Genomic DNA, 27212 nt, shown 5'->3' on the forward strand with positions numbered 1-27212 from the left:
GCTAACATCTTGAGAGTTTTCCTGGTCTGTATTCTAGAGCTTCAAAACTACCAGATAAAATTGAACAGGAATGAAATTGCTACCCATGACCTGAGAATTGACCTGGAACGTTGTTTCCAGGATTTGGAGTCCAAGGGGTGAGTTGTCAATAATCTGATATTTCTGAGTGCCTTCATATTTTAAAAAGGTGAAGTTCACACAACATAAAATTAACCATTTTAAAGTGTGCAATTCAATGGCCTTTAGTACATTCACGGTATGGTACAATCCCAGCCACCTCTATCTAATTCTGAAACATTTCCATCACTCCAAAACAAAACCTCCTACCCATTTAAACGTTTCTTCACATCTCCTTCTGCCCTCAGTCCCTGGCAACCTATTTACCTATTTTGGATATTTCATATAAATGGAATTATAACAATATGGGACCTTTTGTAGCTGGCTTCTTTCACTTAGCATAAATGTTTTCAAGGTTCATCCACATTGTGGCATGTATCAGCACTTCATTCCTTTTTATGGCTGAATAATATTCCATTGCATGTATAAACCACAATTTGTTTATCTGTTCATCCACTGATGGGCCTTTGTGCTGTTTCCACCTTTTGGCTATTGTCAGTAGCACTGCTGTAGACATGCGTGTACAAATATTTGTCTGAATACCTGTTTTCCGTTCTTTGGGGTATATACCTAGGAGTTGAATTGCTAGATCATATGGAAATTCTATTTTTAACTTTTTGAGGAACCATCAAACTGTTTTTCACGAGCCTGAACCATTTTACACTCCTACCAACAGTGAACAGAGGGTTCCAATTTCTCCACATTCTCCATCACTTGTTATTTAACATTAAAATTTAAAATTATTTATCGCCTTCCTAATGGGTATGAAGGTTTTGGTTTGGATCTCCCTGTTAACTAGTGATGTTGAGTGTCCTTCCTGTGCTTGTTGACCGTTTGTATATCTTCAGAGAAATGTCTACTCAAGTCCTTTGCCCATTTCTAATTGGGTTATCTTTTTGTTATTGTAAGTGGTTCTTTATATATTCTGGATATCAGACCCAATCAGATATATGATTTGCAAATATTTTCTCCCATTTTGTAGGTTGTCTTTTCACTTTCTGATAATATCCTTTAGTGCATACATGGCTTTAATTTTGATGAAGTCCAGTTTATCAATTTTTTCTTTTATTGCTTGTGCATTTGGTGTCATAGTCAAGAATCTGTTGTCAAATCCAAAGTCATGAAGATTTACCTCTATGTTTTCTTCTAAGAGTGTTATGGTTTTAGCACTTACATTTAGATTGTTGATACGTTTTGAGTTAATTATTGTATATGGTGTGAGGTCCGGGTCCAGCTTCATTCTTTGGCATGTGGTTATCCAGTTGTCCCAGCACCATTTGTTGCAGAGACTGTTCTTTCCCCCTGTGAATGGTCTTGGACCCCCCTTGTCAAAAATCATTGGGCTATAGATAAATGGGAAAAAACAAATTTTAAAAAGAGCTATTTAAATGAAAATAAACCCAAGATGGAAATGGGGCAGGTCCGCATTTTGACAGACAAAATAATGATCCAAATAATAACCTTTGATAAATTAGAGAAATGAATTACAAGTAACAGAAACAATGATTAAACAATAGGTTCTTTAAAATGTAAAGATCCTTCAGGGTCACAAACTCAACGCTAACTGATGTATGAGTCATCTCTGCAGAATCCCCAAGAAAGGACTGCCCAGCCAGGTTTGTCGTTGTTTTGGGAACTTTCTGTATTGTACTTTATTGAGAGGTTGAATTTCAGCCCCTAATGTGGAGCATAAAGACTCGTAAAGTGAGTTTAGGAGGTATTCCCTCTTCCATTTTCTGGTAGAGTTTGAGAAGGATTGGTGTTAGTTCTTTAAAGGTTTTGTAGAATTCACCCAGAGAAGCCATCTGATCCTGCCTTTGAAGAGATTTTTGATCACTGATTCGATCTCTTACTACTGATTCAATCCCTTTACTTTTTATAGGTTTGTTCAGATTTCCTATTTCTTGTTGAGTCAGTTTTGGTAATTTGTGTGTTTCTAGGAATTTGTCCATTTTCTGTAGATTATCTAATTTGTTGGTGTATAATTGTTCATAGTATGCCCTTATAATTCTTTGTTTTTCTTCAAGGGTCATAATGATGTCCCCACTGTCATTCTGATTTTAATTATTTAATTATACCTTTTCTCTTTTTTATCAGTCTAGCTAAAAGTTGGTCAATTTTATTGAGCTTTTCAAATTTTTCATTTTAGTTATTGTACATTTCAGCTCCAGAATTACTTCTGTTTGGTTCCTTTTTATAATTTCTGTCTCTTTGTTGATCTCTTCTATTCGTTTATACATTGATTGTTCTCTGGTTTCCTTTAGTTCTATGTCCACAGTTTCCTTGAGCTATTTGAGCATATTTAAGACAGTTCATCTAAAGTCTTTGTCTTAGCAAGTCCAATTTCTGGGCTTCCTCGGAGATGGTTTCTGCCAAATTCTTTTTCCTGTGAATGAGTCATACTTTTTCTTTGTATGCCTTGTAATTTTTTGTTGACAACTAGACAATTTGAATATTGTGGCAGCTCTGGAAATCAGATTCTGTACCCCTTGGCAAGGTTTGCCGTTATTGCTTGTTAAGGGTTACAATCATCCATTTGTTTAGTGACATTTCCAAACTATTTTTGCAGACTGTATTCCTTTTTTTAATTTAATTTTTATTTTATATTGGGGTATAGTTGATTTACAATGTTGTGTTAGTTTCAGGTGTACAGCAAAGTGATTCAGTTATACATATACCTATATCCACTCTTTTTCAGATTCTTTTCCCATATAGGTTATTAAAGAATATTGAGTATAGTTCCCTGTGCTATACAGTAGGTCCTTGTTGATTATCTATTTTATATACAGTAGTGTGTATCTGTTCATCTCAAACTCCTAATTTATCCCCTTTCCCCTTTGGTAACCATAAGTTTGTTTTCGAAGTCTGTGAGTCTGTTTCTGTTTTGTAAATAAGCTCATTTGTATCATCTTTTAAAATTCCACATATCAGTGATATCATATCATATTTGTCTTTCTGTCTGACTGACTTCACTTAGTATGATATTCTCTAGGTCCATCCATGTTGCTGCAAATGGCATTATTTCATTCTTTTTTATGGCTGAGTAATATTCTATTGTGTATATGTACCACATCTTCTTTATCCATTCCTCTGTTGATGCACGTTTAGGTTGCTTCCACGTGCAGACTGTATTCCAATCATGTGTAGTCACTGAGGTCTCTGTTCCATTATCTCATTGGTCAGCCACTGACTTGACACAGATTTCTTTAAATACCTGGAGTTCACCCCCACCCTGCCCCAAATTAGAAGAAACCTCTCCTGGTCTTTGTAGATTGGCCCTGAGCTGGGTTCTCCTGCTGCACTTAACCAGGCCACCTGCAACTCTGCCTTAGTCTTTGTTTCCTGCTTGCATGGAAGATTAGCCAAAAGTGCAAGCCTAGGGTCCTCTCAGGTCTTTTCTGAGCATGTGTCTGGCCCTGGACATGTGTGTTGTAGTCTGGATTTCCTGATATAAGAAGTAGCCCTTCAAAGCCCTTGTTCTTCCAGTATCTTCCTCCTCAGCCTTCCCCTTTCCAGGCTTTTTGGTTTGTCTGCTGCTTAACCCCATCTGCCACCGCTTGCCCCAGACAACTGTGGGTACTGTATGTCTTTAAATCCTTTCAAAAGATGCCACCTGGGAAGCTGCTCCAGTCTGAGGGGGGTGAAGCAAATGTCAGCCTCTGCACCCTCACAGACCTGCCAGCTGGGCCAAAATGTACAGCCACATTTTTGAGAACAAGGTCTGTATTGCCCACCTTGGTATCAGCAAGCCACAGCAGGGATTCAGGCTGTTGTCCCCCTGGCTGCTGCTGGGCTGGGGAATGGGAGATGGTGGGTGGGTAAACAAAAATGCTGCAACAATTTCTTACTGAAATAGCAGCCTCTTTCTTCATGAGTCACTCCCCTGGTTGCTCTAAGTTTTTTTTTTTTTTATTAGATTCCAGAGTTCCAGAAAAGCTGATTCTGTCAGATTTTATCAGCTTAATGGTTGCTTAAGTGGAGGTACTGATTCTTGGAGCCCCTGGTCTGCCATTTTCCATGACATCACTCCTAAGTAGCCTGACTTTTACCACTGAACACTATTGACTGAAAAATTTTCTCCTTGATGCCGTGCTCGCCTTATTTCTCTCCATGGTGGATTTCACCTCCTCTGCCCATTGTTGCTTCCAGGCGTCACTGGAGTTCTATTCTCACTGTGCACACTCTTCCTGAGGAATCCACCCATGACCTAAGCTGCCACCTCTATGTTGATGAATCTCCAACTTAGTCCTCTCCCCAGAGCCCCAGACATGTGGACCACTACTCATGGACCACTCCACTCAGAAATCCCACAGATCGCTCTAGGTGAAGCCGTGTGAGTAAGTTCTGACTAATGGGATAGAAGGAGAAGAGGTACATCCTTACTCTTATTCTTCTTGCTATCTGGAACGTGGAGGTGATAACCAGAGCTCAAGCAGCCGTCTTGGACCGTGACGACCATGAGGATGGAGAATCAATAAAATGGAGGGAGCTCTGTCTTTGATGATTGTGGAGCCACTAGCTTAGAATTGCTTACCTCCTTGCTGTGTCTCAGGGAGGGAAAAACAATTTTATCTTGTTCAACAGGCCATTGTTATTTTTTGACTCCCTCACATGAAACTAAGCCAAAGCTTGCTTAATGCACAAGACTGTTCCAGCCCTATTCCCCTTACACCATTGTTCCACTGGCTGTACTAAGCTACATGCACCTCTCTCTGCTAGCATTCCTTTGCACAGCATCTACTGCAGACAAGCCACTTTTCTCCCTCACTTCCTGTGAACATCTCTAGAGCAGGACCTGTACATTTCTTGGATTCTTGACATGTCAACTTTTTAAGGCAAGAAAAAGAGGAATAGGGAATGGACAGTTTTTGGATCCCATTTATACGTGCTTTACACTTTATTTGTCTTAATTTGAACCATTAGAACAACTCTGGAGGGGTGGAACGTTATTATTGCTCTTTTATATATGGGGAAATGGAAGTCAACAAAGACAAAGATGTCTCCCAAATATACATGGAAAGCGAGGGGCAGAATTAAGTGTAGACCTCGAGTCTGTCTGACCTGATGCAGCAGCCCTCTTTAGCCCACTTAGAAGGTTCCATGTCAGTGCATCAGCTGGGCTGTGGCTGAGTAATCTTTGATGAATTAATTCCCTTCATGGTTCTCCTTTGAGATTGTCACTCTCAGCTGCTTTTCACATGCTGGTTTGTGAAGGATGAATAAGCACCTTCCTGAACCTGACCTCGGTTCCAGAAGGGGTGGTTTCTGCTTCAGGTTTTGGTGTGCAGGGGATTTTAAGTTTCCTCAAAAAATTAAAACTAGAACTACCATATGATCCAGCAATTCCACTCCTAGGTATTTATCCAAAGAAAATGAAAACACCACTCCGAAAAGATACATCCACCCCTATGTTCATTGTAGCATTGTTTACAATAGCCAAGATAGGGAAGCAACCTAAGTGTAAATAATTTTTAATTTTTTGAACAACGTCCATACTGTTTTCCATAGTGGCTGCACCAACTTACATTGCTACCACCAGTGCACAAGGGTTCCCTTTTCTCCACATCCTTGCCAACACTTGTTATTTCTTCTCTTTTTGATAATAGCCATTCTGACAGGTGTGAGGTGATATCTCATTGTGCTTTTGATTTGCATTTTCCTGATGATTAGTGATGTTGAACATCTTTTCATGTGTGTTGGTCATCTGTATATCTTCTTTGGAAAAATGTCTATTTAGCTCCTCTGCCCATTTTTTAATTGGGTTATTCGTTTTTCTGATGTTGAGTTGTATATTTTGGATATATTATATTTGTATATTTTGGATATTAACTCCTTATCAGATGTATTATTTGCAAATACCTTCTCCCATTCAGTAGGCAGCCTTTTCATTTTGTTGATGGTTTCCTTTGCCATGCAAAAGCTTTTTAGTTTGATGTAGTGCTATTTGTTTATTTTTGCTTTTGTTTCCCTTGCCTGAATAGACAGATCCAAAAAAATATGCTAAGACCAATGTCAAAGAGCCTACTGCCTATGTTTTCTTCTAGGAGTTTTATGGTTTCATAAAACCTATGGTTTAGGTCTTACATTTAAGACTTTAATCCATTTTGAGTTTATTTTTGTGTATAGTGTGAGAAGGTGGTCCAGTTTGATTCTTTTGCAAGTGGCTGTCCAGTTTTCCCAACACCATTTATTGACAAGGCTGTCTTCCCCCCACTGTTTATTCTTGCCCCCTTTGTCATAGATAAATTGACATATAAGGGTGGGTTTATTTCTGGGTTCTCTATTCTGTTCCATTGATCTATGTGTCTGTGCCAGTATCATACTGTTTTGATGACTGTAGCTTTATAACATAGTTTGAAATCAGGGATTGTGATAACCTCCAGCTTTGTTCTTCTTTCTCAAGATTGTTTTGGCTATTCAGGATCTTTTGTGTTTCCATACAAATTTTAGAATTATTTGTTCTAGTTCTGTGAAAAATACCATGGATATTTTGATAGGCGTTGAATGGACTCTGTAGATTGCCTTGGGGCGTATGGGCATTTTAACAATGTTAATTCTTCCAAACCATGACCGTGTTATATCTTTCCATTTGTCTTTGTCATCTTCAGTTTCTTTCATCAGTGTCTTATAGTTTTCCAAGTATAGGTCTTTTACCTCCTTGGTTAGATTTATTCCTGGGTATTCTTTTTGATGCAATTGTAGATGGGATTGTTTTCTTAACACATTATTGACCAGAGATGTATTAATCCGTTTTTAGAGAGTGATACAACTAACATCACCGTGCAAAGTTGTTAGAACTTAAAATTGATCAGGGGTTCATTATAGAACTCATGATTGTCGTTATCATTCACATTTTGCTCCATTAGGTTTTTGTTCCAACCTTGTGTATATTATAAATGTAAAATTTTCTAAAATGACGCATCACAGAATTTTGAGTGAGGAAGAATTTTTCGGCGAATTTTATGCAGATACTTTCTCTGATTGTCCGAGTGACATATATACTAGTGTCTCAGAAGATGATAGTTCTTCAGAATATAGTTCTGATTCAGACGATGTGAATATTAGTCCAAAAAAAGACAAAAAACCTTAGTGATTGATTCTGATACAGAAAGTGAAAATGAAACTCATGGTGCTGGAGAATGCTCCTTTGCTTCTACAGAAGAGTGAATTGAAGACAACATTTCATGAAAATTAGAAGACTTTACAGGTGAGTCAGGTGTAACTGTTGAATGTAATAAACCCGCAAAGTGTTAGTGAAATAACATAATTATTTTTGGCTGGCCAAAATAAAAATCACCGGCCATAGGCATTAGTTTCTGCAAAAATCCCCCAGTCAATAATGAGTTAATTTTATTTTTATTTTCTGATAGTTCATTGTTAGTGTATAGAAATACAACAGCTTTCAGTATATTAATTGTGTATCCTGCAACTTCACTAAATTTATTTCTTAGTTCTAATAGTTTTTTGGTTGATGTTTTTAGGATTTTCTATATATAGTATCACGTCATCCGAAAACAGTGACAGTTTTACTCCTTCCTTTCCAATTTGAATTCCTTTTATTTCTTTTTCTTGTCTGATTGCTGTGGCTAGGACTTCCAATACTATGTCGAATAAAAGTGGTAAGAGTGGGCATCCTTGTTTCTGATTTTAGAGAAACATTTTCAGTTTTTCACCCTTGAGTATAATGTTGGCTGCTAGTTTGTCATATATAGCCTTTATTATGTTGAGGTATGTTCCCTCTATAACTGCTTTATTGAGAGTTTTTATCATAAAGAGGTGTTGGATTTTGTCAAAAGCTTTTTCTGCATCTATTGAGATGATACTGTGATTTTTGTTCTTCATTTTGTTAATGTGGTGTATCACATTGATTGATTTGTAGATAATGAACCATCCTTGCATCCCTGGGATAAATCCCACTTGATCATGGTGTATGTATGATCCCTTTAATGTATTGTTGAATTTGGCTTGCTAATATTTCCTTAAGGACTTTTGCATCTGTGTTCATCAGTGATATTAGCCTGTAGTTTTCTTTTTTTGTGGCATCTTTGTCTGCTTTCAGGTAAATGCTGGCTTCATAAAATGAGTTTGGGAACACTCTTTCCTCTTCAATTTTTTGGAATAGTTTGACATTAATAGTTTGGTATTAATTCTTCTTTAAATATTTGGTAGAAGTCATCTGTGAAGCAGTCTGGTCCTGGACTTTTGTTTGTCAGGAGGTTTTTTTAAAAATTACTGATTCAATTTCATTACTGGTAATTAGTCTGTTCATATTTTCTATTTCTTTCTGATTCAGTCTTGGGAGATTGTATGTTTCTAGGAATGTATCCATTTCTTCTAGGTTGTCCATTTTATTGGCATATAATTGTTCATAGTAATCTCTTATGAGTTTTTGCATTTCTGTGGTGTCAATTGTAACTTTTCCTCTTTCATTTCTGATTTTATTGATTTGGGTCCTCAATCTGTTTTTCTTGATGAGTCTGGCTAAAGGTTTATCAATTTTGTTTGTTTTTTCAAAGAACCAGCTCTTAGTTTCATTAATCGTTTCTTTTTTTCTTTTTCTTTTTTTTTTTTGCGGTACGCGGGCCTCTCACTGTTGTGGCCTCTCCCGTTGTGGAGCACAGGCTCCGGACACGCAGGATCAGTGGCCATGGCTCACGGGCCCAGCTGCTCCGCAGCATGTGGGATCTTCCCAGACCGGGGCACAAACCTGTGTCCCCTGCATTGGCAGGCAGACTCTCAACCACTGTGCCACCAGGGAAGCCCTTTTCTTTTGTTTTTAAAGTGTCTATTTCATTTCTTTCTGCTCTGCTCTTGACGATTTCTTTCCTTCTGCTAACTTTGAACTTTGTGTGTTCTTTTTTCTAGTTTTTCAGGCATAAGTTTAGGTTGTTTATTTGAGATCTTTCTTATTCCCTGAGGTAGGCTTGTATCGCTATAAACTTCCATCTCAAGGCTGCTTTTGCTGTGTCCCATAGGTTTTGGACTGTTGTGTTTTCAAGTCTGGAACAGTTTCTTTGCCTCCCCTTTGAGCCATGCAAAGCCACTTTCCATGATACACCATGATTGGATAGTCTCACCTGTAGGGTTTCAGGACAGAGCCAGTCTGCCAGCTATGAAACCCAGCCATGGGCCAGTTGCTGGCAACAGATCTGCAGTATTGCCAGTCATGGGTGACACTGTGGACAGAAGGGATGCTTGAAGGACACCCTGAAACAGCTCTTGCCAGTATGTCTAGAAATTGCCAGCAGTTGCCTGAAAGATTATGTCAATTCACGTAATGACTCACATTTACATCATTTTCTCTGCATGATAGCTAGGATGGCTCATCTCTCCTCAGAGGATGTTTGTATTATTATTATTATTATTATTATTATTATTATTATTATTATTATTATTTGGCTGCACCATGCAGCTTGCGGGGTCTTATTTCCCTGAACCAGGGGCCCTGGCAGTGAGAGCACCGAGTCCTAACCACTGGACCACCAGGGAATTCCCGATGTTTGTGTTATTTTAAAGGAGTTCCTATGATGTCTGCTTTTACCATTTCAATAAGTTAAGCTAGACATTTTCTAACTTTTTGGTTTTGCTACCCCTTTATGCTCTCAAAACTGAGGACTCCAAAAAGCTTTTGTTTATGTGGACTATATCTATCAATATTTACGGTATTAGAAATTAAAACTGAGAAATTTAAAAAATTTATTCTTTTTAAAGTAATAACCAATGGCATATTAACATAACATTTTAATGAAAAATAACTATATGTTACTGCAAAAAATTAGCGAGAAAAGTGGCACTGTTTTACATTTGTGGGAGGTAGAATAATGTCCCCCAAAGAAGTCTATACCCTATTCCCTAGAACCTGTGAATATGTTAACTTTAAATGGCAAAAGGGACTTTGTAAATGTGACTAGGGTTAAGGACCCTGAGATGGGGAGTTTTCCTGGATTGTCCAGGTGGGCTTAGTCGCACAAATCCTTAAAAGTGCAGAACCTTTCCTGGCTGTGGTCGGAAGGAGATGCAACAACTAAAGAAGAGTCAGAGGGAAATGCAGTGTTGCTGGCTTTGAATATAGAGGAAAGAGACCTCAAGCCAAAGAAAGAGCGTGGCCTCTACAAGTTGGAAAAGGCAAGGAGACACATTCTCCATTAGAGCCTCGAAAAAGGAGCACAGCCCTGTAACACCTGTTAGTCCCGTAAGACGTGTGTTGGACTTCTGCCCTACAGAACTGTAGGGTAATAAGCATGTATTACTAAGCCACTAAGTTTGCGGTAATTTTTTATAACAGCAAGAGAAAACTAATACAACATTTTTGCAAATTTCTTTAATGTCTGGCTTATAAGCAGACAACTGGATCCTCACATCTGCTTCTGCATTCAATCTTTTGTGATATGCCGCTTTGGTGGAAGTATACGAAGAAAATTTGACCTTGCATAGATTTAAAGTTGGAAAACGTAAGAATGTTTCAATAGCCTTCTCAGATCATTGTGGATTATTCTGATACTATGCTAAGTTTAACAATTGTAATTTCTTATAGTTGCAGAGTGGAGTCTGAAATGATATCAATAACTTTTCATATCTGTTACATTAAAATGCATTGATCTCTCTTGAACTTTAATGGATCCTTTTACCCATGCATGATTTTATAACATCATGTATTGACCATTTAGAAAAACATTGGTTCACTGATTATGCAGATCTTCCAAATATTAACACACTTCATTTTACACTATAAAAACCACAAATTTTTAATATCACCACCAATCTCATCCGGAAAATCTTTAGGTGCTGGGAAGCTATTAAAGTCACTATGACAGATACAAGTTTTCTAGAATTCTCCTTTTCACTTGAAAGCTTACATTTTGTCATTAGCAACACATACCATCAGTATCTCCCTATGACTTGTTTCCCTTTGAAATGATAGACTCACTTTGTTCATTTTCAAGAAAATGTCTGCCAGGTACACAAGTCTGAATAGCTTCCAGTTGTCCATCATACTTCCAAGCAAAAATGATGTTCTCTAGAAACAGCAGCTAGTGCAGCTTACGTGTAAGCGTAATCACATGAGTGCTTTTCATAGAGACAACCAAGACACTTCAGATTGTAGCAGAAATGCTTGATGCCTGCTTCCCATTTCACTACACAGAATGGTAAAAGGATTATAAATCAAGGGTAGAGATTAAATAAAATGGATAACCTTTACTGATTTCTTTTGTACGTTCTCAGTTGAATCTGACTCTTTTAAAAAGTCACTAATTTGTGACAGTGACTGATGTAATGACTACCAGTACTGTTTGGCGCTGCTGAGTTCTTCTACACTCCGACACCAGAAGTTTTACCTGCCATTGCTTTTGTTCCATCAGTGCACATGTCAACATAGTGAGAAAGAATAATAATAAAATCTTAGTATTAGTATGGAAACCATATTGCCCACACATACCCTAGGGGTCTGCAGATCGCACTTGGAGAACCACCAATTGAAGCCGTTTTCTCTCCGGGCTCCACCTTCGTTCAATATTTCTATGGCGTGAAGCGGATGGGCGCAGCATTTTGGTGTTTGTTTCTTTAAACCATTTCAAGGATGTGCATATCACCTTGTCATTTTTCTTACAAGATTTATGAAATTAAATTATACTTTGTAGACAACTCGGCAAACATTTTTTTTAATAGCCTGGCTTCCACTTTCTTATTTTCTTTGGTTGTGTGTACCACTCTACACGTGTTGGTTTAGGAAGGAAAGTAGTAGCTGTCCAATAGTCATGCCCACTGAGTGAGGAATTACTTTACTGAACGTGGAGGGAAAAGGTGTGATGCATGTTAAGGTAATCGAACAAGGAGGCCATTAGACTGAATTGGCTCTAATGCCTTGGTGCCTCACGCAGGCAAACCAAAACCTAAGCCAGAGTTGATGCACTTGAACCAGAGAAAATGAAACTTAAGAACCACCAACCACAAACAGCCAACTAGGCTTTCCCAAATAAGGCAACTAACTGCTTAAGCTGTGGCCAATCAAATAATTTCCTTGCTTTGCTTCTTCTCTGTAAAACCCCTCCCCTAGCTGCTGTCAGTGAGAGCTCCTAATCACCTTTGGTTTGGTGCTGCCCAGTTAAATCAATGTGGACTCAAATAAACTCTTAAAAAAAAAAAAAGTTAATGTGCCTCAGCTTATCTTTTTTTTTTTTTTTTTTTTTTTTTTTTGTGGTACGCGGGCCTCTCACTGTTGTGGCCTCTCCCGTTGCGGAGCACAGGCTCCGGACGCACAGGCTCAGCGGCCATGGCCCACGGGCCCAGCCGCTCCGCGGCATGTGGGATATTCCCAGACCGGGGCACGAACCCGTGTCCCCTACATCGGCAGGCGGACTCTCAACCACTGCGCCACTAGGGAAGCCCTATGTGAACCATTTTATAGCCTACTTTTTTCCCCTTAACATTGCATTATATTCATGTATTACTATGTAGTTTTCATCAACATTATTTGAAATAGTGGGACAATATTCCAGTGAATAGATACACCACACTATGTTTAACCATTCACTTACTGTTGTACTTTTTAGATTACTTCCAATTTAAAAAATTTTAGGGCATAGATTTCTTTGTATTTAGAATTATTTCCTTTAGGATGAATCTGCATAAATGAAATTATTGGGGCTTTTGAAGAATATTATGAAATTGCTTTTCAAAAGATTTGCATTAAGGTTTGCTCCCCTCCAGCAAGGTGTGAGACTGTCTCTTCCCTCTACCCTGGCTATTTTTAGAAATTACAGTTTTTATAAAATTGTTTGCTAATTTTTTTGAATTTTATTTATTATTTTTATACAGCAGGTTCTTATTAGTTATCTATTTTATACCTATTAGTGTATATATGTCAATCCCAATCTCCCAATTCATCACACCACCACACTCCCACTTTCCCCCCTTGGTGTCCATATGTTTGTTCTCTACATCTGTGTCTCTATTTCTGCCTTGCAAACCGGTTCATCTGTACCATTTTTCTAGATTCCACATATATACATTAATATACAATATTTGTTTTTCTCTTTCTGACTGACTTCACTCTGTATGACAGTCTCTAGGTCCATCCACATCTCTACAAATGACCCAATTTCATTCCTCTTTATGGCTGAGTAATATTCCATTGTATATATGTACCACATCTTCTTTATCCATTTGTCTGTCGATGGGCATGTAGGTTGCTTCCATGACCTGGCTATTGTAAATGGTGCTGCAGTGGACATTGGGGTTCATGTGTCTTTTCGAATTATGGTTTTCTCTGGGTATATGCCCAGTAGTGGGATTGCTGGGTCTTATGGTAATTCTAAGTTTAGCTTTTTAAGGAACCTCCATACTGTTCTCCATAGTGGCTATATCAGTTTACATTCCCACCAAAAGTGCAAGAGGGTTCCCTTTTCTCCACACCCTCTCCAGCATTTGTTGTTTGTAGATTTTCTGATGATGCCCATTCTAACCAGTGTGAGGTGATACCTCATTGTAGTTTTGATTTGCATTTCTCTAATAAGTAGTGTTGTTGAGCAGCTTTTCATATGCCTCTTGGCCATCTGTATGTCTTCTTTGGAGAAACGTCTATTTAGGTCTTCTGCCTTTTTTTTTTTTTTTAACATTTTTATTGGAGTATAATTGCTCTACAATGGTGTGTTAGTTTCTGCTTTATAATGAAGTGAATCAGTTATACATATACATATATCCCCATATCTCTTCCCTCTTGCGTCTCCCTCCCTCCCACCCTCCCTATCCCACCCTTCTAGCTGGTCACAAAACACCGACCTGATCTCCCTGTGCTATGTGGCTGCTTCCCACTAGGTATCTATTTTACATTTGGTAGTGTATATATGTCCATATATACACTTTGTCCCAGCTTACCCTTCCCCCTCCCCATGTCCTCAAGTCCATTCTCTCATAGCTTTGTATCTTTATTCCCGTCTTGCCCCTAGGTTCTTCGTGACCATTTTTTTTTTATATTCAATATATATGTGTTAGCATATGGTATTTGTTTTTTCTTTCTGACTTACTTCACTCTGTATGACAGACTCTAGGTCCATCCACCTCACTACAAATAACTCAATTTCATTTCTTTTTATGGCTGAGTAATATTCCATTGTATATATGTGCCACATCTTCTTTATCCATTCATCTGTCAATGGACACTTAGGTTGCTTCCATGTCCTGTCTATTGTAAATAGAGCTGCAATGAACATTGTGGTACATGACTCTTTTTGAATTATGGTTTTCTCAGGGTATATGCCCAGTAGTGGGATTGCTGGGTCATATGGTAGTTCTATTTTTAGTTTTTTAAGGAACCTCCATACTGTTCTCCATAGCGGCTGTATCAATTTACATTCCCACCAACAGTGTATGAGGGTTCCCTTTTCTCCACACCCTCTCCGGCATTTATTGTTTGTAGATTTTTTGATGAAGGCCATTCTGACCAGTGTGAGATGATATTGCATTGTAGTTTTGTTTTTTTTATTTGCAGTACGCGGGCCTCTCACTGTTGTGGCCTCTCCCGTTGCAGAGCACAGGCTCTGGACGCACAGGCTCAGCGGCCATGGATTACGGGCCCAGCCGCTCCGCAGCATGTGGAATCTTCCCTGACCGGGCCACGAACCCGTGTCCCCTGCATCGGCAGGCAGACTCTCATCCACTGCGCCACCAGGGAAGCCCCTCATTGTAGTTTTGATTTGCATTTCTCTAATGATTAATGATGTTGAGCATTTTTTCATGTGTTTGTTGCCAATCTGTATACTTCTTTGGAGAAATGTCTATTTGGGTCTTCTGCCCATTTTTGGATTGGGTTGTTTGTTTTTTTGATATTGAGCTGCATGAGCTGCTTGTAAATTTTGGAGATTAATCCTTTGTCAGTTGCTTCATTTGCAAATATTTTCTCCCATTCTGAACGTTGTCTTTTCGTCTTGTTTGTGGTTTCCTTTGCTGTGCAAAAGCTTTTAAGTTTCATTAGGTCCCATTTGTTTATTTTTGTTTTTATTTCCATTTCTCTAGGAGGTGGGTCAAAAAGGATCTTGCTGTGATTTATGTCATAGAGTGTTCTGCTTGTGTTTTCCTCTAAGAGTTTGATAGTGTCTGGCCTTACATTTAGGTCTGTAATCCATTTTGAGTTTATTTTTGTGTATGGTGTTAGGGAGTGTTCTAATTTCATTCTTTTACATGTAGCTGCCCAGTTTTCCCAGCATCACTTATTGAAGAGGCTGTCTTTTCTCCATTGTATATCCTTGCCTTCTTTGTCATAGATTAGTTGACCAAAAGTGCGTGGGTTTATCTTTGGGCTTTCTATCCTGTTCCACTGATCTATATTTCTGTTTTTGTGCCAGTACCATATTGTCTTGATTACTGTAGCTTTGTAGTATAGTCTGAAGTCAGGGAGTCTGATTCCTCCAGCTCCTTTTTTTTCCCTCAAGATTACTTTGGCTATTCGGGGTCTTTTGTGTCTCCATACATATTTTAAGATTTTTTTCATTCTATTTCTGTAAAAAATGTCATTGGTAATTTGATAGGGATTACATTGAATCTGTAGATTGCTTTGGGTAGTATAGTCATTTTCACAATATTGATTCTTCCAAACCAAGAACATGGTATATCTCTCCATCTGTTTGTGTCATCTTTTATCTCTCCATCTGTTTGTGTCATCTTTGCTAATTTTTCAAGATTAAAAAAATACAAGAACAACTCCATGTTGTTATAAATTACACTGATTGCTAGGGAGTATGAATCTTTTTCTATATTCATTTACATTTTTTCTTTTGTGAATTGCCTATTGAGTCTTATGTGTGTGTATCGTTTGGTGTCTCGATGCTTTTCTTAATAATTTATATGAGCTTTTGTAATAAGGATATTGGCCCCATTCAGGTATTTGCTATGAATATTTTCTGAGCTAACACAAAGGATCAGGTGAAACTGGACTGACCTGAGGCAGAGATCTTGCCAGTATCAAATTTATGAATATAATAATCAAGAGGCACATGCAAAGCAGGGGGAAGTCTGAGACATCCCCGGTGGTTCCTGGGTCTGCTTGGACATGTGCTCCCTGGCTCACAATAATATATGAAGTCTCTAACAAGGTTTGCAGGGCACCTCACACAGTGCGGGGCGGGGGGTGGGGGTGGGGAGTGGCACTTAGGTCCTCTAAATTTAGGTCATCTCTATTTTATACCCAATAGTTGTACAACTCTAATATTACCCTTTCCAGTCATAAATCCAGAGTCTAGATCTGTTTATGATAAGCCATTCTAAACCAGAGACGTCATGCTGAAAGAATTTAGTTTATAAGCACTCTCCTCCTAGCAAATATCCAGTTGTCAGTATATTTACAAGGGGATTAGACCAGGTCGCTGGCCTTTCTTTCCCTGGGAATGTCCCCCACTAATCGGAAGAGGAATGAGTCCAAGCCAGCTGCCTAACTTCTTTCCTCCTCATTTCCCAAGGTAGCTGTTTGCATTAAAAAATTTTTTTTCTTTTGGACTCTAGAAGTTCTTAAAAACTGTAGTGTAATTAAGGGGGTTTCTGGTTTCAACAATGACAGAGTAGCTTATATTAGTCTAATCCTCTTACAGACAACAGTTATAAACTCTAGACAAAATATTTTAAAAATACATACATTATTTTAAGACACTGGAGAGCAAAGAAAGCAGGCAGAAACTGGAGGGTATTTGACTCTTGAGGAGGGAGGTGCACTCTGTAAATCCTGCTTTCCTGTGACTTGCCCCTGGAGGCACTGACCAATCTGTAAGAGCTTGGGGTGACTAAAAGTCAAGTAGGAAGCCACAGTAAGTCACAGACACAGTCAAATGTATCCTAAGACACAAAGTTAGGTACCAGAGCATGGAGTTTGAGGCTGGCAGGGTAAATAGAAATTGGGGGAGGCCATCCTGGAAGGAAGGAGCCACAGAGTGGAGAACCCCCTCCCAAATCTGCATGTAAATTCCCCCCAAAGCCATGGCTGACCCCTGAACTGTATTACTGTATCACCAGAGGTGAAGGGCATTTTATAATGATAAAAGAGACATTTCATCAGGAAGATACAACCATCCTAATTATGTTTGTATCTAACAATAGAGGTTCCAAGCTCATGAAACAAAAACTGAGAACTGAAGGGAGAAGTAGAAAAACTCACAATCATGGTTGGAGAGAGCTTAACCATCCTCTCTTAGGAATTGATAAAATGAGACAGAACACATACACGCACGCACGCACGCACACACACAACAGTAATGATAAAGATTGGAACAACACTATCTATGGCTGCTGTAACAAATTACCGCAAAGTTGATGGCTAAAAATACAAAATAACTCTCTCACAGTTCTGGAGGTCGGATGTCTGAAATCAGTTTCTCTGGCCCCAAATCAAGGTGCCAGTGGGCAGCACTGCCTTTGGAGGCTCTGTTTCCTTGCCTTTTCCAGCTTCCAGAGCTGCATCCTTGGTTTACAGTCCCTTCCTCCACCTGCAAAGCCAGAAATGTAGCATTTTCCTTCACATTTCCTTCTTCTCTGTAGTCAAATGTACCTGTGCCTGCTTCTTTCTTACAAGGACCACTTGTGATTACATTTAGGGCCCACCTTGGATAACCCATGATAATCTTCTCATCTCAAGATCCTTAACTTAGTCACACATGTAAAGCCCCTTTTGCCCTTGTATAGAAAACCCACACCACTCCTGTGAGTCTCTCCTCTGCTCTCACATGACTGCCACACTCACAACACTTCTGACACCAGATGTGTGGGGTTATTCCCCATACCAAGCAATTCTCCACAACACCAGATGGGTGTCTACAGTTTAACTCAGTTCTCACACTATCTACCTGGAGATGGCATCGATCCCACAGGTGAAGGGCTCAGTCCTACAAGACTGCAGATGCCACTCACAAGTAGTTGGTCCCCAGTTTACCCACAACTTCTGTCCAACGTGACAACAGATCAGTGATCCCCAGGGCCTTCTCCCCCTTGGATTCAATTACTTGCTAGAATAGCTCTCAGAACTCAGGGCAACACTTATGTTTACCATTTATTAAAGGATATGATAAAGATACAGAGGAACAGCTAAATGAAGAGATGCATAAGGCAAAGTCTGGGGCAGTCCCAAGCACGGGAGTTTCTTTCCCCATGGAGTTGAGGAGCTTCACCCGCCTGGCACATGGATGTGTTCACCAACGTAGAAGCTCTCTGAACCCCACACTATTAGGATTTTCGTGGTGGCTTCATCATGTAGGTATGATCAATTTTTAAATCAATTTTCAGTCCCACCCATCATTCTCCAGAGAGGGGAGAGGAGCTGGAAGTGGGGTTAGTGATCAATCATGCCTGCATGATGAAGCGTCCATAAAAACCCCAGTAGTTTGGGGTTTAGAGAGCTTCCAGGTTCGTGAACATATGGAGGTGCTAGGAGAGGGCGTGGGAGCTCCATGCCCCTTCCCATATACCTTGCCCCATGCATCTCGTCCATCTGGATGTTCATGGGTATCTTTTATCCTATTTTTAATAATAAACTGGTAGGCAGTAAGTAAACGGTTTTCCTGAGTTCTGTGGGTCTCTGTGGCAAATTAATCAAAACCAAGGGGAGTGTTGTGGGAACCTCCAGTTTACAGCTGGTTGGTCAGAAGCACAGGTAACAATGTGGACTTTTGACTGGCATCTGAGATGGAAGGTGGGGGGCAGTCTTATGGGATCTGTTGCTATCTCCAGGTAGACAGTGTCAGAATTGAGTTGAATTGTAGGACACTCATCTGGTGTCATACAGTTGCTTGGTGTGGGAAAAACTCTCACACATCTGGTGTCAGAAGTGTTGTGAGTGTGATAGTAGTATGAGAGTAGAGGAGAGACGAAAAAGAGGAGGACTGAGGTTTTCTTTAAAGCCATATAAGGTGATATTCACAAGTTCAGGGATTATAATCTGAATATCTTTGGGGACCATTTTTTAGTCAACCACAGTCCAACCCTCAGACCTCAAAGAGTCACGTCTATCCCACACACAAAACATAGTCACCTCATCCTAGCATCCTCCTAAGTCTCAACCTATGACAGTATCATCTCAAGCCACAAATCTTGTCTAAATATCATCAGCTCAAAATCTCGTCACGTATATCATGTAAAACAGGTATGGGTGAGACTCTGGGTATGAGCCATCCTGGAGCAAAATTCCTCTCCATCTGTGGACTTGTAAAATTAGAAAACAAGTTACCTGCTCCCAAAATACAATTGTGGGACAGGCACAGGGTAACAGCTGTAGACATTCCCATTTCAAAAGGGAGAGAATGGAAGGAAGGAAGAGTCACCGGCCCCAAGCAATTTTGGAATCCAACTGGCCAAACTCCATTAGGTCTCAAGATCCAGGAGTTATCCTCTGTGGCTTGAGGCTTCCACCCCTACCCTGCCCCCTGCTTCCCCATCTTCTTTTTTCTTGAAGGGTAGCACATGTTTGCACCAGAGTAGTTTTATCAGCCTGCTTCCGGCCTCTAGAATTTTGGTGACAACCTTCTTTCATTTCACCCTTTCTCTTTCAGTTCAAGCTGGCAGTGTTTCTGCTGACATAGCATTCTCAAAACCCTTGTGTATGTCAAGGACATTAATCACACCATGAAACAAGAGGTTCTTCCACAGAGCTTCCCTGGAGTCTCCCATCTCTATTCTTGGCTTCTGCTCAAATGGCTGGGGGGATCCATGGTGACGTGTCTCATCTCTTCAGCACTAGCAAATGGCTCTCCAGACACACCCTTGGCCTTCTCTCTACAGTCTGCTTTTTGGACAGTGACTCTCCTAATTAGCATGTTTTGCAATCTGGATAGGTGAAGAGTTTCCCAAATCATCAATTCTTGGTGCTTAACAGTTCTTCCCTCAATTTATCTGTTACCTCTCAAATTTTACTATAAGCAGCAAGAAGAAACCAGGCTGCATCCTCTGCACTTTGCTTGGAAGTCTCCTCAGCTACACTTGCTCACAAGTTCTGCTCTCCTCACAACAGGAGGACATAATTCAGCTAAGCTTTCTGCCATGATATAATAAGGATCCTCTTTCCTTCTGATCACATGTTCCTCATTTCCTCTGAACCTTCACCAGCGGCACCTTGAACATCCATACTTTTTGCCAACAGTCTGTTTATGACAATCTAGGTGTTCTCTAAGATTATGTGGGCTTTTCTACTGTGCCCCTCACTTCCATCTGAGCCGTCACTGACAGTCTTTAACAACCGTTATTTCTCCTAACAGTCTACTCGCAGCAATCCAGGCTCTTTCTATCATGCTTCTCAGAATTCTTCCAGAGTCTATCCTTTCCCCAAATCCAAAGCTACTCTGTGTTTTCAGGTGTTTGTTACAGCAGCACCCCGCTTCCAGGCAGTAAAATCTGTATTAGTTTTGTATGGCCCCTGTAACAAATGACCACAAGCCAGTTGGCTCAAAACAACATACATTCACTCTCTTCTACCTCTGAAGGTCAGAAGTCTGCAATTAGTTTCACGGGGCCAAAACCAAGGTGTCAGAATGCAGTGCACACTCCAGAGGCTCTCGGGGAGAATCCATTTCCTTGCCTTTCGCAGCTTTTAGTGGGGTTTCTCCTGCAGATTCCAGCTTGCCTTCTGTGGCTCATGGCTCCCTTTATCCATCTTCAATGCTGGCAGCAGAGCATCTTCAAATTTCTCTCTGCTTCATCATGGCATCCCCTTCTCTTCTGTCTCTGTAATCACATCTCCCTCTGCTTTCCTTATAAGTACACTCATGATCACATTTAGGGCCCATCTGGATAATCCAGGATAATCTTCCCATCTCAGGATTCTTAACTTAATCATATCTGCAAAGGTTCTGTTGCCATATGTGGTTAATTTTATGTGTCAACTTAGCTAGGCCACAGTACCCAGATATTTGGTCAAGCATTATTCTAGATGTTTCTGTGAGGGCATTTTTTAGATGAGATTATCATTTGAATCAGTAGACTTTGAGTGAAGCAAATTACCCCCCATAATGTGGATGGGCCTCATCCAATCAGTTAAAGCCTTAATAGAAAAAGACCGACTTCCCTGGAAGAAAACGGAATTCTGCCAGCAACTGGCCTTTGGACTCAAACTGCAACTCTCTTCTGGGTCTCCAGCCTGCCAACTACCCTGCAGATTTTGGATTTGCCAACCTCCATAATTGCATGAGCCCAATTCTTTAAAATCTCTTTCTCTCTAAATTTATACACACACATCCTATTAGTTCTGTTTCTCTTGAGAACCTGACTAATACATCATATAAGGTAACATTCAGTTTCCAAGAATTAGGACCTAGATACCTTTGGGGCCATTGTTCAGTCTATCACAAATGCCATCAGTTCTTTTCAAGTGCATATGGAATATTCATCAAAATAGACCATATGCTGAACCATAAAATAAGCCTTAGTACATTTCAGTTTTATGTAGTATGTTCTCTTTTGACAACAGAAATAAATGAGAAATCAATAATAATATAACTAGAAAAGTCCCACATATCTGGATATTAAGCAGTACCCACAGGACAAGGGAGAAATCACAAGGAGAGTTAGGAAATATTTCATACTGAATAAAAATACAACCTATCAAAAACTGAGGGTTGGGCTTCCCTGGTGGTGCAGTGGTTGAGAGTCCGCCTGCTGATGCAGGGGACACGGGTTCGTGCCCCGGTCCGGGAAGATCCCACATGCCGTGGAGTGGCTGGGCCCGTGAGCCATGGCTGCTGGACCTGCGCGTCTGGAGCCCGTGCTCCGCGACGGGAGAGGCCATAACAGTGAGAGGCCCACGTACTGCAAAAAAAAAAAAAAACAACCAAAAAACTGAGGGTTGCAGCTAGGCAGTGCTTAGAGTAAAATTTATAGCATTAAATGCTTACAGTGTTAGAAAAGAAGAAAGATTTAAAATTAATGACCTAAGTTTTACTTCCAGAACTAGAGGAGTGATTTAAACCCAAAGTGAGTAGCAGAAAAAATAATGATAAGAACAGAAATCAACAAAATAAAAAACAAATGATAGAGTAAATTAAAAATTCCAAAAGTTGGTTTTCTAAAAAGATTAATAAAATTGGTAAACCCCAGTAAGACTGATTAAGAAGAAAAATAAAGAAAGTAAACATAAATTACCAGTATCAGCAATAAAAGAGGGGTATCATCACAGATTCTACAGATATTAAAAAGATAATAGATGAATATTATAAGTAAGTCAATGACACTAAATCTGAAAACTTAGACGAAATGAGAAAATTTCTTGAAAAATCCAAATTATCAAAACTGACACAAAAATAAATACAAAAATTTAATGGTCCCTTTTTACAAATATTGTCTTTTACAGATGTTGAATTCCTAATTAAAAATCTTCCCACAAACAAAACTCCAGGACCAGATAGTTTCATTGGTAAATTCAATAAAACATTTAAGGAAAAAATAATAAAGCCAATCTTACACAAATCCTTTCAGAACACAAAGGAGGAAGGAAGAGTTTCCAATTTGTTTGGTGACACCAGCAATAAATAATCCTGAAGCCAAAATATGACAAAGATGCTACAAGAAAAGAACATTACAGATCAATATCCCTCATGAATATGGACACATAAATCTTTAACAAAATATTAGCAAATTGAATCCAGCAATGTGTAAAAAGAGCAATACATCAAGTATTCAATACATCAATACATCAAGAGCAGTACATCAAGTTCAAGTACTCATGGGATAAATCCCATGAGTGCAAGATTGGTTTCATATTGGAAATCAATCAAAGTAATTCATTGTATCAACAGAATAAAGAAAAACCATTATGATCTCAGTAGATGTAGAATAAGCATTTGAAAGAATGCAACACTCATTCATAATAAAAATCTCAGAAAACTAGGAGTACAAGAGAATTTCTTCATTCTGATAAAGGCCACCTATGAAAAACCTATAGCTGACATACTTAATGATGGAATATTGAATGTTTTTCCCTAAGACTGGGAAAAAGGCAAGAATGGTCTCAATTTTATTCAGTATTGTACTAGAGCCATAATGATTGCAATCAGGCAAAGAAAAATAAAAGGTGTAAGGATTGGGAAGGAAGAAGAAAAACTATTTACATCTGACATAACCATATATGACATCTGTGAAACAACCACTAGAACTAATAAGTGAGTTTAGTAAGGTCACAGATTACTAGGTCAATATACAAATGTTAAGTGTATGTCTATATACTCACAGCAAGCAGTTTAAAATGGAAATTAAAAAATCTCTTTTTAATAGTATCCACAAACCAAAAAAATGAGGAAAAAATTTATCAAAATACATGCAGAACTCTACCATGAAAACCACATGACAATCATGAGGAAATTTAAGAAAATCTAAAGCAATAGAGAAATATATCATGTTTGTGGATTAGAAGATGTCAGTTCTCTCCAAATCTATCTATAAATTCAATGTGCCAGTTAAAGTCTCAATTAAATTAAAATCTTTTTGGTGGAAAATGACAAGTTGATTAAAATTTTCTAATGGAAATGTAAAGAACCTATAATAGTTTAAACAATCTTGAAAGAGAGCAATTGAAGGCTCCACTGAATCTGATTTCAAGACTACTGTGGTAATAAAGACAGAATCAAGTATTGGCATAAAGGCAAATAGATCAATGGAACAGAATATAGAGTCCACACATAGATAATTGATTTTTTTTTTTTTTTTTTTTTTTGCGGTACGCGGGCCTCTTACTGTTGTGGCCTCTCCCGTTGCGGAGCACAGGCTCCAGATGTGCAGGCTCAACGGCCATGGCTCACGGGCCCAGCCACACCGCGGCATGTGGGATCTTCTCGGACTGGGGCACGAACCCGTGTCCCCTGCATCAGCAGGCGGACTCTCAACCACTGCGCCACCGGGGAAGCCCCTAATCAGTTGATTTTTGACGAAGTTACCAAGGTAATTCAGTAAGGAAAGGAACGTATTTTCAAGAAATGGTGCTGGAACTATTGGATAAATGTATATGAAAAAATGAACCTTGTCCCCATCATAGACCTAAACGTAAATGCTAACACTATAAAACTTCTAGAAAAAATTTAGGTCATTATTTTCATGACCTTGGGATTGGGGACGTTTTCTCAGAGCAGACACAAAAAAAGCACTAAACATAAAATTAAAAACTGATAAATTGGACTTTTTTGAAGTTGAAATTTTCTGCTTACTAAAAGACACCATCAATAAAACAAAAGGACAGGGCTTCCCTGTTGGCACAGTGGTTAAGAATCCGCCTGCCGATGCAGGGGACACGGGTTTGGGCCCTGCTCTGGGAAGATACCACATGCTGTGGAGCACTCAGCCCGTGCACCACAACTACTGAAGCCCGCGCGCCTAGAGCCCCTTCTCCGCAACAAGAGAAGCCACCACAGCGAGAAGCCCGCGCACCGCAATGAAGAGTAGCCCCCGCTCGCCGCAACTAGAGAAAGCCTGCACGCAGCAGTGAAGACCCAACGCAGCCAAAACTAAGTAAAATAAATTTATAAAAAAACAAAAGGACAAGTCAGATTGTTGGAAAATTTTTGCAATACATATATTTGACAAAAGACATATCCAGAATATATAAAGAACTCCTATAAATAAATAACAAAATGACAGACTATCCAATTAAAAATGGGCAAAAGACTTGAACAGATACCTGACAAAAGAAGATAAACAAATGGTTAAAAAAGGCATGAAAAGATGCTCAGCATCATTAGTTGCCAAGAAAATGCAAATTCAAACCCCAATGAGGTACGATTTATCCCCCTGACAATGCCAAATGCGGTGAGAACAGCAAGCAGCTGGAACTCTTATACAGGGGGGAGTGTTAAACGATCCAGTCATCATGGAAGACTGTTCCACATCCGTCCATACTATGACCCAGCTGTTCTATTCCATTCCTAAGTATTTATCCACGAGAAATAAAACAATGTCCAGAAAAAGTCTCTAATGAGAATACTCATAGCAGTTCTATTCATGTGTCAAAAATTGACAACAGCTCTAATATCTATCAACAGAATGGATAAACAAATTATTGTATATTTATACAATAGAATATTCAGCAATAAAAAGTACTGGGCTTCCCTGGTGGCACAGTGGTTAAGAATCTGCCTGCCAGTGCAGGGGACATGGGTTCGAGCACTGGTCCAGGAAGATCCCACATACCATGGAGCAACTAAGCCCGAGCACCACAACTACTGAGCCTGCACTCTAGAGCCCGTGAGCCACAGCTACTGAAGCCCATGTACCACAACTGCTGAAGCCTGCGCACCTAGAGCCCATGCTCCGCAGCAAGAGAAGCCACCACAGTGAGAAGCCCGTGCACCGCAACGAAGAGTAGCCCCCGCTCGCCACAACTAGAGAAAGCCCACGCACAGCAACGAAGACCCAACTCAGCCAAAAGAAAAAAAAAAGACCATAAAAAAAAAATGTACTGATACATGCAACAGCATGAATAAATCATAAACATATTATAGTAAAAGAAAACAGGCACATTAAGAGTACATATGGTATGATTCCATTTGTAAAAAGTTTAAGAATGGGCAAATTTATCTATGGGCTAGAAATCAGAACAGTGGTTTCCTCTGGGGGGTGAAGATTAACTGGAAGGGGTTATCAGGAACTTTCTGGGTGATAAAATTGTTGTGTATTTTGGCAGAGTAGTGGTTATATGGACGTGTACGCATATCCAAACTCACTGAATTGTATATTTAATATCTGCATTTCACTGTATGTAAATTTTTATATATTGTATGTATAATATAAAATATATATTTATATTTGTTACGGGCATCCCAATATCTCAAAAATAAGTGCTACTTAAGGGGAAGCTCAAAAGTAAAATAAAACACATTTAACTGGGTTTGTTTTTCCCCTCCCCTTTCCTTGTCTATTGTAAATATGCAATATCTTAAAATAAATAATAAAGATGGAAAAAATTTTGTTGTCTTTTAAAATATTATATCCAATGAAAGCTTAAAGAGTCTTTGCTGAGATAGAAATTTGAAAAACATATTTATTTTTCTTATGTATTTTTTTCTGAATTTCTCTTTAATCCATCCAGAATTTAGTGGGGAGAATGGCTGATTCCAGTGGTAGAGAGGAAAGGGCTTTCTTTTCACCTCCAAGTTCTTTCCCCTTCCCTCCTTGCTTCTAGGTGCCTGCTTCTTCTGGCCAAAGAAAGAGGCAGTAGAAAAGTCTGAGGTGGCTATTCAGGGTGAGAGCTGAGTGTCGCCCTCTCCACAAAGGGCACTTGTCCTTTTCCTGCACATGACGGTCTTTGTCTAAATGGCCTCATTTTCTGATTAATACAGCTCAAAATTGGCCCATTTCCTTGAAATTAAAACAAAAGTACAGTCCCGGAAATGCTCAAAAGAAGATAAAGAGGAAATAGTTACCTGAAAAAATAGGAAAATGCTCTAAATGGAATTTTATACCCATCCTGTGAAACGCATGGAGTGTTGTACATCTGATAAATATGGACCTTTGGGGAAAGGATGATTCTATGATTGGCTCTGGTCTTTGGGCATCAGCCCTGGGGAGCTGGGGGTAGTTGGAAGTACATGTGGTAAGAGGTGCCTGAGTCTGACCTACAGGGTCATATTTCAGTGCCAGGCTTAGTGGTAACTACACTCTGTTCTTAAACTAAAGAGCAGCTGGTCTCGGCACAAGTTGAAGAGAACTTTGGCCTCAGAGCCTTTTCCAAAGCCAGGTCTATGTGGCAACCACTGTCAGCAATGGCAACATCTGCAGATACAAGAAGCAGCCGGCAATTGTTGATCTTCCATAGATCTTCATAGCGTTTATTTGAGGGCGTTTAAAACCGTGAGACCGGAATTATCTGGGATTTGTGAACGCTGCAAAACGTGATGATAGGATAAAGCTGTGTGAAATCTTGTCTCCAGCCCACACCCCTAAGTGAACGTTACCCTCCCGAATCACTGCAGGAAGTACCGCGTGGGAGCCTGGCTTAGAACGTGCTTTAGATTTCTTCTGTTCACATTGATGTAAGCATCAACATATGATCCACAAGGGGGAAATCAGCTTGGTTTTCTTAATTCACATCCGTTGGTTGTGAATAACGTGTGTCTGTTTCCAAAAATTCAGTCCACTCCCAGAAAGGA

General features: G+C 39.4%; 1 long non-coding RNA gene across 2 annotated transcripts in view; it reads left to right on the plus strand.

Moving 5' to 3' along the window:
• The window catches only part of LOC137220050 (uncharacterized), a 42672-nt gene that overhangs the window by 334 nt on the left and 15126 nt on the right, over window positions 1-27212 (plus strand). For both annotated transcript variants that reach the window (XR_010941433.1, XR_010941434.1), the window contains exon 2: window positions 38-137. This is a non-coding gene — a long non-coding RNA (uncharacterized lncRNA). The remainder of the gene's footprint in view (window positions 1-37; window positions 138-27212) is intronic.

Source organism: Pseudorca crassidens, chromosome 2, assembly GCF_039906515.1.
Source record: "Pseudorca crassidens isolate mPseCra1 chromosome 2, mPseCra1.hap1, whole genome shotgun sequence".
In the NCBI taxonomy this organism is placed as follows: Eukaryota; Metazoa; Chordata; class Mammalia; order Artiodactyla; family Delphinidae; genus Pseudorca; species Pseudorca crassidens.